The following is a 12,012-nucleotide window of genomic DNA, read 5'->3' on the forward strand; positions in this document are numbered from 1 at the left end:
GTGACTGGCTAGCGCGCGCACCCGAGCTCGAGCCTTTAACTCTAACCCCTAATACAACACGCACGCACGCAGGACACCCTAAGCTACGCTTGCGCAGAAGGGATCTATTGCTCCGCCTCTCCTCACCCCTTCCAAGGGCGTGTCGAAGGGCGAAGCGCTTGATTATGTCACTTTCTCCCTCTTTCTCTCCTCCCCCAATTTCTCTTTTGTCTGCCTTGTTGCGCAGACTCGCAGATCCGAAAAGGTTGAGAGAGAGAGAGAGAGAGAGAGAGAGAGAGAGAGAGAGAGAGAGAGAATATCTATATCTCTATCTATCTATAGATATATCTCTATAGATAGATAGAGATATAGATATGGGTGTGTGTGTGTGTGTGTGTGTGTGTGTGTGTGTGTGTGTGTGTGTGTGTGTGTGTCCGCTTAATGCGCATACGCCAAAACCAAGCTGCAGCTGCTGTTCCTTCATCACTTTTAAACATTTCTTAGCGTTTATTTGTAGTCGGCGGGGTGGCGACGTGGGGAAGAAGACTCAATCCATTATCCTTGAAGAGAGCACATCAATCAATCAATCAATCAATCAATCAATCAATCAACTTGTATTTAGTATCCACTCTGTGCCAGACACTGTGCTAAGTGCTATATATATATGGCCAGCACATGTATGATTTATGTTCTTTAATATATTACATACACAAAATGCATACTTTAAAATATACTTTATAATTTAATATATATAAATATATATTTTTATATACCATACCATTTAATTATATCATTAAGTTATTAAATAAGAGGCAGAATGGTGCAAATTAATAGAGATGTCCCCAAACGCAAGAAGATATGGATTCAAGTTCCACTCCAGGCACATATTAGCTGTATGGTTTGGGAGAAATAACTTAACTATTCCCTGGCAAATCTTTTCACTTCTCTGTTGTAGGCAATTCTCTGACTGTAAATTGCAGGGAAGTGGCAATCCTGCATTGGTAGAGGAAGTTTCCTCACTAGGAGTTCTCTACAATAATGAAATCACAGGTGCAAGTCTTAGTCCCTTTCCCCTACCAAAAAAAGCAAATGCTAACTATGAGTGAGGCAATCCGGGTTGGAAAGCTGGGGAAATTCAAAAGGAGAGAAGAAAGAATAGGATGTTCAGAGACAATAAGGAGTCAGTAACGATTCTGCTGGAAAGGAATGAGTGAAAAGGCTGGGGCCAAGATTGGCAACAAATAAGCCACCCTAGGGAGTGTCTAAAAATAATGCCTGAGTGAGATTACGTTCTTTCCTTCAAATAGAATCCTTGAGGGCAGGAACTTTTCAGAGTTTTCCAAAAAAAAGCTTTTGCTTCCCCAGGGCTTATTGCATTGCCTAGCACATAGTAGGCCCTTAAAAAATATTTAGCTGAATGACATTTAGTAATCATTCTTGTACCAAGCACTGTGCTAAGGCGTGGGGATGTAAAGATGTAAACGCTTTGTCCTACCCTCAAGGAACTTAGTCTTTTAGAGGAGATTAGATCTGTGCATAGACATGTAAAATACAAAATAGGAAATAAGTGCCTAGGAATTTAAAGTTGTAATGGGGTGGAATGGGGTACAGGTTTGGGGTTGCAATTTAGTGGGACCCCCCCAAGTGATTTTCCCATCCCAATTGCCCCCTGTCTTGTGTGGGGCAATCTCAATTCTTCCAGACTCTAAATCTTTTGACAATACTTTTCTTTCTTTTTTCTTTTTTTTTTTGGTGAGGCAATTGGGGTCAAGTGACTTGCCCAGGGTCACACAGCTAGTAAGTGTCAAGTGTCTGAGGCCACATTTGAACTCAGGTCCTCCTGACTTCAGAGCTGCACCACCTAGCTGCCCCCCCTTTTTTTTTTTGGACAATACTTTTCATTCCCTCTTCTATCCAACAAAGACACCCTTTGCCTTCCCCCTATGTAGTCTGGGGGGGGGAGGGGAGGGGAGGGGAGGGAGGGTTGGGAGGGTTCGAAGTTCTTTTCCTTAAAAGGCATTGAAACTGTCCTGGAGACTTAATTGGCTCAGGGACTAAGGCCCAGGACACTTGCAGTAGCTTCCTGGTTGCCTAAGTACAAAAAGGGCCAGATGTAGGAGCTTCAAACCCTCCCTCAGTGTTCTGACCTTGAACCAACTTGACCAACTTGGTTTGGGAAAGTTATGCTCAGCTGAATCAACACTGTATCCTCCCTAAATATCCTTCTCCTGCTCTAGCAATAGCTAACTGTTAGATGGATTCCAAACACCTCATTTCATCCCAATCTCAAAATTGACCCACTTGATCAGCCTAGTCAGCCCTGGCCTACCTACTACATGTCTGTTTGGGTATTTAAAGGCACCACTCCACTCTGAAACTCCTTGATACCCCAGGTTCCAAGTGTATAGAGTGTTTTGTGTAAACCTAAGTGAAAATAGGGTTCCAATTTAATTTCAATATCTTATCTGCCAGGCAAGAGCCATTCATTAAATGGCAAACTATTTAAATAGTAATAACAAAGGAAATTCACATGGTAGAATCATTTTTCAACCCCACAGACTCCTGCATTGGTGGGAAAATTCCTCAGACAACTCATGGTGTTATTTAAGAAGGGATTCCATGCTGTTAGAACACTGCCACTGTCTGCTTCTCTGCCAAAATGCTGCTATCATCTACTATAGTTTACTACTTCTGAGAGATGTTACAGTTCTTTGGTGAGATTACTCCAAGCCAAAGTGCATAGGAGCTAATATTCACACTTTTAATTCTTTCCTTGCATATAGTGACCATTCCTGCTTGACATTCTTTTTCTTTTCTGTTCTTTTTTTTGGTGAGGCAATTGGGGTTAAGTGACTTGCCCAGGGTCACACAGCTAGTAAGTGTTAAGTGTCTAAGGCTGAATTTGAACTCAGGTCCTCCTGACTCCAGGGCAGTGCTCTATCCACTGCACCACCTAGCTGCCACCCTGCTTGACATTCAGACAACTGTCAAGACCTTTTTTTTCCTTCACTCCCTGACTCCCCCACCCCCACCCCAGCCTCCCTCCATCAAAGAAAGCCCCTTCAGCTCCCATCATTTAAATGGAAGCTAATGCTTGGGTCATATAGATTGTCTTGAAGTTTCAATAAACCTCCAGCAGTTTTTTAGCAACATTTGGGAGGATGGGGAGGAGATGTGGAGATGTGGGCTTTGCCCTGTATACCTGTTTATGTAACAATGGTTCCTGTTCTCTTGATCTGGGTGGCAACCAAGACCTGTTTATTTTTCCTGAAATTTTTTTCTTTCATCCTTTAATAAAAAGATTAAAAAAACAAACAAACTTTGGGGGCAGCTAGGAGGCGCTGGAGTCAGGAGGACCTGAGTTCAAATCTGACCTCAGACACTTAACACGTACTAGCTGTGTGACCTTGGGCAAGTCACTGAACCCCAATTGCCTCACTAAAAAAAAAAACTTTGAGGGTAACCTGTGTCAGGATAAATTATCCTGATTTTTGAGAGGATAATGTACAGATTCCATTTTCTTGTTTTTCCTTGGTTGAGAAAAAGGAGGAATCAAGTTTGTTAGGGATTATTATACTTTTCATTTTTGTTTGTGTTTTTTTTGCAGGGCAATGAGGGTTAAGTGACTTGCCCAGGGTCACACAGCTAGTATGTGTCAAGTGTCTGAGGTCAGATTTGAACTCAGGTACTCCTGAATCCAGGGCCGGTGCTTTACCACTGCGCCATCTAGCTGCCCCCAGGGATTATTATACTTTTCAAATCTACCCTTCATTCAGAAGGCTAAATTTTCCTTTGGCACTAAGGATACAAAGATAAAAGGCCAGTGTTCTTCAGATGGACAAATAACTAAATCCATGGGATTGTTTTCATTTTGGGACCAATGGGAAAGGGGTCACTAGATTCTGTAGCCTACAGGAAATCAATAAAGGCCAAAAAAGGCTTGAAGAAATCTAAAAAAAGAGAATAGCATAAAATTCCATCCTCTGCAGGATCAAACTAACAAGTTTTATTCTTACTCTAATTTTTAATTCCTTTCTATATATATTATTTCTGAATTTTTATGTCTTACCCTTGTTTTAAAAAATCTATAGAACACACTCCTGTGCTTTATTAGAGAAAAGGAGTAGTAATAAGAAGAGGAAGTGGGAGGGCATGACAGACCAGGGTGTCCAATTAAGAAAAAGGTAAGTAATTAGGCACTAATTCTTACAGATCTCTGAATTTAGAGCACCAAGCTGAATGAGGAGGATCTGGCTGGAAGTATGGTTTCTCAATCAATAATCAGGGAAGGATTAGAAAGATGAGAATCCCGGGACTAAGGTAACAAAGGCAGTAAGAGCCAGTTCTGTGGAGATGAGCTGATGCTCCAGGAAGAGGTTTGGTTGTTAGTGTAAGGACCAGGGATAGATCTCTCACATACCCAACCTTTTCCATTCCATTCTTTTTTTTTTCCTCAACATTAATTTTTTGTTTGTTTGTTTTGGTGAGGGCAATTGGGGTTAAGTGACTCGCCCAGAGTCACAAAGCTTGTAAGTGTTAAGTGTCTGAGGCCGGATTTGAACTCGGGTCCTCCTGAATCCAGGGCCAGTGCTCTATCCACTGTGTCACCTACCTGCCCCCCATTCCATTCTTAAAAAAAAAAATCATGTAGATAATATTAAACACCAATGCTTTTCAACCATGTACCTTTAAATAAATAAATGTTAATACTTGAAATGTAGCATTTTAATAACTCTGAGTCTTCATTAGGTTCTTATAACTGTCCATTCATTCCTATTTCTTAATTTTTTTCTTTATTTGCAGTCAATGTATACCTTGTTCTCTCATCCTGCTTTTTTTCACTGATGTATTTCACAAATTTCTTTACATATTTTTTTACTCCTTGTTATGGGGAAATAAGTGGGGGCTTGGGAAAAGGGTAGGGATTTAGTATCAGAGTTCTTAGGAATTCCTCTTTAAAGAATTGCACCTGGGGCAGCTAGGTGTCGAAGTGGATAGAGCACCGGCCCTGATTTCAGGAGGACCTGAGTTCAAATGTGACCTCAGACACTTGACACTTACTACCTGTGTGACCCTGGGAAAGTCACTTAACCCTCATTGCCCTGCCAAAAAAAAAAAAAGAATCGCACCCTCTTGCACACAAATCCAATTAGAAGAAAATAATAGTTTTTTTCTAGAGGCTAAGGAAAGGAAACCAAGAGAGAAATCCTTGGACTTCTCATAGGTAGAAGGCATGGCACAGCAGCATGACTCTGAGATACCTATCTCCCAGAGCGGGAGACAGGCAGATAGGCAGATACTTTTATAGAGGACTGATGAGGGTGATCATCTGACTGTGGAAAGTTCCCTTATTGGGGGAGGACCCTCCCCACTGGTGGTGGCTGGGGGAAGTTGGGTGAGGGGTGACTCTGGATCTCTCAAGCCATCTCTGTCCTCCTCAGGCCACAAAGGCAGCAGCCACACCTAATCTCATTCTCCCCACCCCGGGGTGGGGGAGACTGGTTAGGTGTGTCTGTCCTTTGGATTAGTTTCTCAAGGAGAAGGTTCTTTTGATTTACCTCAGAAAACTTCTGGGGTACACTAGGCCCATAACACTCCTCACACTTAGCCATTTATTTGCCTCTTCGTGGGTCTATTTTTTACAACCTCCTCTTTATTCCTACCTCTGCTTTTGATGTGGGCTAGAATTTGGAGTTAAATTGATTGTGAGTTGTCCCAAAAGAATTACAAGACTCAGTGACTCAGTTTCCCAAGTTTTATTGCAATACTGTGGGTGACCACAGGGAGAGAACCAGAATAGTGGAAAGGCATCTCTCGAATAAGGAAAGGAAAGGCAGTTATATTTATAGTATGGATAAATTGATTATCAGTCTTATTATAATAATCTCCACCTTGGGGAGGTACAGGGGAGGGCCTGTCCTCATAATATTCTCCACCTTGGGGTGTTTCAGGGGAGGGTTTATCCTAATTTGGAGTCCCTGGGGGTCCTAAGCCAACCCCCAGGGCAGGTACCTTTTTCAGTGGAGGTGTGTTTTGGGGGTTTACATGTCATAAAGTGAATCTGGGGACAAATTTGGCCTTTTCTGTGCATGTCTCTTTCTGATTCCCATGGCTAGTTTCAAAATATAATCATTTTTCTTTAGAATTTCTATAGCCGTGGGCGGCTAGGTGGTGCAGTGGCTAAAGCACCGGCCCTGAATTCAGGAGTATCTGAGTTCAAATCCAGCCTCAGACACTTGACACTTACTAGCTGTGTGACCCTGGGCAAGTCGCTTACCCCCACTGCCCCGCAACCCCCCCCAAAACAAACAAAACAAAAAAAACCAAACAGAATTTCTATAGCCTTGTCTTTTCCTTTATTGTTATTTTGACCTGACCCATTTTAGTCCGTTATGGATGCTGATCACTGTAGGTACCAGAACCTAGCATTTTGACTTGTAAGTTATCCATTAACTGGGGTGTAACTCCCTTTTTAGAGCTAATATCTGAATTAAAACTTGGGTCTTAGGTTTTTCTGTTAACCCTTTTTTGCCTCCTACATCACTTTAACTGGAAAACCATCATCACACAGATATGCAAGGCTCTCTCCCACTATAGGTCTTCATTAGAAAGTTAATTTAAACTTGCATAAGGGAAGGTTTAAGGCCCTTCCAGGATCACAAGCTTGTCTGATTCTTTGGGGAAAGCCATCTTTCAAGTCCTAAAGTTACTATAACAGACTGAAACCCCATCATGACTACATCAACTATAAACACTCAATAAGCACCAACTATATGAAAGGCATTTTTGTTAGGTGCTAGCGATACTGAGACAAAAATGAAACATTCCTTGCCCTGACAGAATGTACATTTTAATATACATTTAATATGTGTCAGCACTTATGTATACAAAATATATACAGAATCAATACAAGGTAATGGGATGGGGAACTGGGAAGAACAGAAAAGGTTTCAGGTAGCAAAATTTGAGATGAGCTTTGAAGAAGTCTAGAAATTCTAAGAGACAAAGGTGAAGAGGTCATGGGATAGCCAATGCTATCAGTAAAGGGAAATAGGGTGTCAAGTCTTTGACTACAAGCTTTCCCCAACCCACCTTAATTCCATTTGGTTTGTTATCACTTGCTTTGCATATATTTGTATATTGTCTTCCCCCTGTCATGGGGAAAATGGGGTAAGGGGTTTGGGGTCCTTAGGAATTCCTCTTTAAAGAATTACACCCATCTTAAAGTCAAATTCATGAACAGAAGACCACAATTTGTTCACTGAGCATAGACTATTGCACACAAGCAGTTTCTTTCAAAGAAAAGCAATTCTATTTTACATATGTATGAATGTCAAAATGGTTCCCACATGGTATGTGTTCTATTTGCATTTTCCAAAACAAGAAAAATTCATGAAAAATAATATCCAGTAATACTGTTAGAACCTCATTTAACCCACTAACCATACTCTAAACCTAGTCTATGGCAATGGTATTCTGGTGGGGATTTGGCAAAGGTAAAAAGATCGTAAAATGGATATGTGCATCCTGGGCAAGGTGAGCCCCCAAGGTCTGAAATCACTCTTTTTGGGATTGCTTAGTCCCTCAACAATGATCCCCATCTCAACATCTGTGGCCTGATGTCACAGTGATGATCAGACAGTAGTAGAGTAAGATTCTCTTCTTTTCTGTCTCTTTTCCTTAGGAATCACCTTCTTGCTCTCCCTTGTCTCCAACACGCCATCCTCAGTTTGACATTAAGATGGTTGTTTAGCAAAGCATCAATCAGGACACATGTCTGATTTACCTTAAGTTTGGTTTCTGTTATTAAAAATCACTGTATCGGGGCGGCTAGGTGGCGCAGTGGATAAAGCACCGGCCCTGGATTCAGGAGTTCCTGAGTTCAAATCCGGCCTCAGACACTTGACACTTACTGGCTGTGTGACCCTGGGCAAGTCACTTAACCCCATTGCCCCATAAAAAAAATATATATATATATCACTGTATCGAGAAACCTGGAGGGTCTTACGTGAGCTGATGATGAGTGAGATGAGCAGAACCAGAAGAACATTGTATACAGTATCATCAACATTGAGTGTTGATCTACTGTGATGGACTATATTCTTCTCACCAATGCAATGGTACAGAAGAGTTCCAGGGAACTCATGATAGAAGAGGATCTCCAAATCCAAGAAAAAAAACAAAAGAACTGTGGAGTATAGATGCTGAATGAACCATACTATTTCTTTTGTTTTGGGTGCTGTTGTTTTATTTCTATTTTGAGGTTTTTCATCATTGCTCTGATTTTTTTCTCTTATAACAGGACTAACGCAGAAATAGGATTAATGTTATTATGTGTATATATATGTGTGTATAGATATATCTATATCTATATGTATATAGATATAACCTATATCAGATTACCTGCTGTCTAGGGGAGGAGGAGGGAGGGGAGGGAGGGAGAAAAATCTGAAATCGTAAAGCTTGTATAAACAAAAGTTGAGAACTATCTTTACATGTAACAGAAAAAATAAATACCTTATATGTAAAAAAAAAATCACTGTATCATTGGCAGCCCACTGACGGCTTCCAAACGTACCCTTTTTCTGTACAATTTTATTTATTTATTCATTTTTTATTTTTAGTGAGGCAATTGGGGTTAAGTGACTTGCCCAGGGTCACACAGTACAATTTTATAAACACAAATTAATGGTTGTGCTATTTGTCCTGAAGGTTTCAAAAAATTTTTTTTTCATTTAAGTTGTATGTGCATACAATGTTTTCAGTGTGTCAGTGGTCAAATTGCTTGTTAACTACACTATATTGTTTATTTGTATGTATTTATAAATCTATACCAATCTGAAGCTGTACATTACACATCATTTTATATGGGAAATGTAAATGTTTGCAGTATGGCCGCTCTGGCCAATCTAATGGGAATTCTGTATATAGAGAGTCGAGATGAGTTTGAAAAATATGAGGCAAACACTAATATTTTAATAGCTTTAGCATTTGACACTAGCAAATTCATGACTTAACTAATGCCTGTTCAAAAACACTATTGATGGAAATCTTTTGGCTACATGGACCTAATACATTTTTCATGATTTAAAAAAAAATAATTACACCCTCTTGAACACAAAAGCAGTTAGAATAAGATAGTAATTTATTTAGGGCAGGGGAAAGGAAGGGAAGGGAAACCATGAAAAAAATCCTTGGACTTCTCATGGGGAGAAAAGCATGGCACAGAGAGTGGCTCTGAGATACCAATCTCCTCCAGCAGGAGACAGGCAGGTACTTTTATAGAGGACTGATGGGGGTGACCCATCTGACTGTGGAAAGTTCCCTTAGTGAGGGAGGACCATTCCCCACTGGTGGTGGCTGGGGGAATTGGGTGAGGGGTGGCTTTGGATCTCTCAAGCCATCTTTCTCCTCAGGACACAAAGGCAGCAGTCACACCCAAATTTATTTTCCCAAGGTTGAGGGAGATCCCGAAGCTAGCTCAGTCCGATCTGGTTCCACTTATCTCTTTGGGTGTGTCTGTCCTTTGGATTAGTTTCTCAAGAAGAAGGCTCTTTGATGTACCCCAGAGAACTTCTGGGGTGCTCTGGGCCCATAACATCCCCTTAGATTGTAATCTCCTTGAGGGCAGGGACTTCTTTTGCCTCTTCTTGTATCCTCAACTCTTAGCACAGTGCCTGGAACATAGTAGGCACTTAATATTTATTAATTTTTTAGAAAATCAAAGACAATTTAACTGTATCTCAGACTGATTTCTTTGTTTCTACTGTTAATCTCATTAATATCTATTCTGCCATTATTCAAATTTCCAACACTACATTAAAGAGATAAAACTGGACATTCTAGGCAGCTAGAGGGCTGCCGTGGTTAAAGCACTGGCCCTGGAGTCAGGAGGAGCTGAGTTCAAATCTTACTTCAGACACTTACTAGCTGTGTGACCCTGGGCAAGTCATTTAACCCCCATTGCTTTCAAACATCTTGGGCCATCTCCAGTTTTCCTGATATATCTCTCTAAAGAGGAGCCAGATGGCTCTGGAGGAGAATGAGGTTGGTGACCTTACACAGCCCTCCCTCACTTAAAAATCCAATTCAGTGTAAGTCATAGTCATGACATCTCTCCGGATGTCATGGCCTTCTTCGAGAAAGAAGGATAAACAACAAAAGTAGACATTCTAATGTTGTACCCATTTTTGTTTGGCTTTTGGTTTTTTAAATTTTTTTGTACCCACTTTTATTGGGAATGTTCCTATGCTAGCTTTTGACTTACAGTAAGATACTTTTTGTTTTGAAGAAAAAATATCTTGTTTCTTTTAGTGCCATTCTCGTTAATTAATGTTGGGTTTTATCAAAGGCCTTTTATTTATTTATGTGTCTAATGATATGTGACAAGAGGGGTGGACTAGGCATACAAATGGTGCTGATTCCAGAGCGAAACCAAAACAAACTCCAATGCTTTCTGCAATTTATAGAGAAAATCTGTCAATTAATTAACCAACTGGTTGGGAGTGCAGTGTATTTTTGGCCACCAGGGGGTACTCCAACTACACATGAGAAAACTACTCCCACCCCCCCCCACCCCCCAGCCTGAGTTCTCTACAACTAGTAGCCTCATCAATAACACCATATTTTATGTATATCAACAGTTATGACCTGGAATATGCCCCAAAATTACCAATATGGGAAATTCTCTTATCTCTTCTCTGAGCCCCCATTCTCCTTTTTTAGGTACTCCTCATTCATGTTTTCCTGATTTCATTCAAAGGACTTAGAGAGGCAGCTAGGTGGTGCAGTGGATAAAGCACTGGCCCTGAATTCAATAGGACCTGTGTTCAAATCCGGCCTCAGACACTGCTTATTAGCTGTGTGACCCTGGGCAAGTCACTTAACTCATTATCCCACCAAAAAAAAAAAACAAAATCAAAGGAATTAGATAATTTTACTTTTTATTAGCTATGTGATTTCTGGGAGCAGCTGGATGATGCAATGGCTCTGAAGTTGGGAGGACCTGAGTTCAAATGTTACACTTACATATTTGGAAATTGTAAGAGATTGGCTTAAGAAGCTTCCATAAGAACAGCTAATGTATAGCATTTACTATGTGCCAGCAACTGTGCTAAGAACCTTACAATTATTATCACATTTGACCCTTACAACAACCCTGGGAGGGAGGTGCTATTATCATCCCACTTTTCAGATGAGGAAACTGAGGTGAACAGCGGTTAAATCATTTGCCCAGAGGCACACAGGAGGCAAGGGTCCGAAGGCAAATTTGAACTCAGGTCTTCCTGACTCCAGGCCTAGTGCTCTATGCATCGTACCATCTAGTGGCCCCATGGCTTGAGGGTTCTCATTGACCTCAAGAAAACAGGGTTTGGGGAAGTTTGGGGGTTCATCACCACCACCTATTTGGGCTCATTTTCCCTGTGGAGAAGATAAGGTTAATGGAAGCTGCCAGTCTGATTCCATTAGTTCTAGGGCTCCAGGTAACCACTACAGTTCTCTCAGATCTGAGTAATTCCATGTTTCTGATCCCAGCTATGTGGAAAACTCACCATAGAACCTGAGACGAGGACATACACAGAATTACTCCATCAATGTCAGTCCATTGAGACCACTTGTTCAGTAGCCTCCCACCTTGATATAGCCCCCTGATCCAAACAACTGCATAAAGGTAGGCATCAGTTTAAAAAGTGCTATTTGCCTTCTTTGTGGTCAACATGTGTAACTTATAACAAGTACTCCAGCTTCCTTCATCTCTATCACAAGAGAAGAAATATCTTCCAGGTACCCAATGCCACTAGCTACATGGGATGGTTCAGCTAACTTCTAGGGTTTACATTTGGCCCTACCCATAATAACCTGTACAAAGACTCCTGGAAAAAAAAAGAAGAAGAAGAAGTCAGAGACTGCTGAAAAGGCCCAAATGCCTATTCTCAAAAGTCCATAATACCCTTTCTCTCCATGGTCTGCCCCCCATATCCTCCCCTGAATGATCCAATGGATACAATGGATGCCTCAAGCTTGGTTGGAGCT

This window comes from Dromiciops gliroides, chromosome 4, assembly GCF_019393635.1.
Source record: "Dromiciops gliroides isolate mDroGli1 chromosome 4, mDroGli1.pri, whole genome shotgun sequence".
NCBI classification, from domain to species: domain Eukaryota; kingdom Metazoa; phylum Chordata; class Mammalia; order Microbiotheria; family Microbiotheriidae; genus Dromiciops; species Dromiciops gliroides.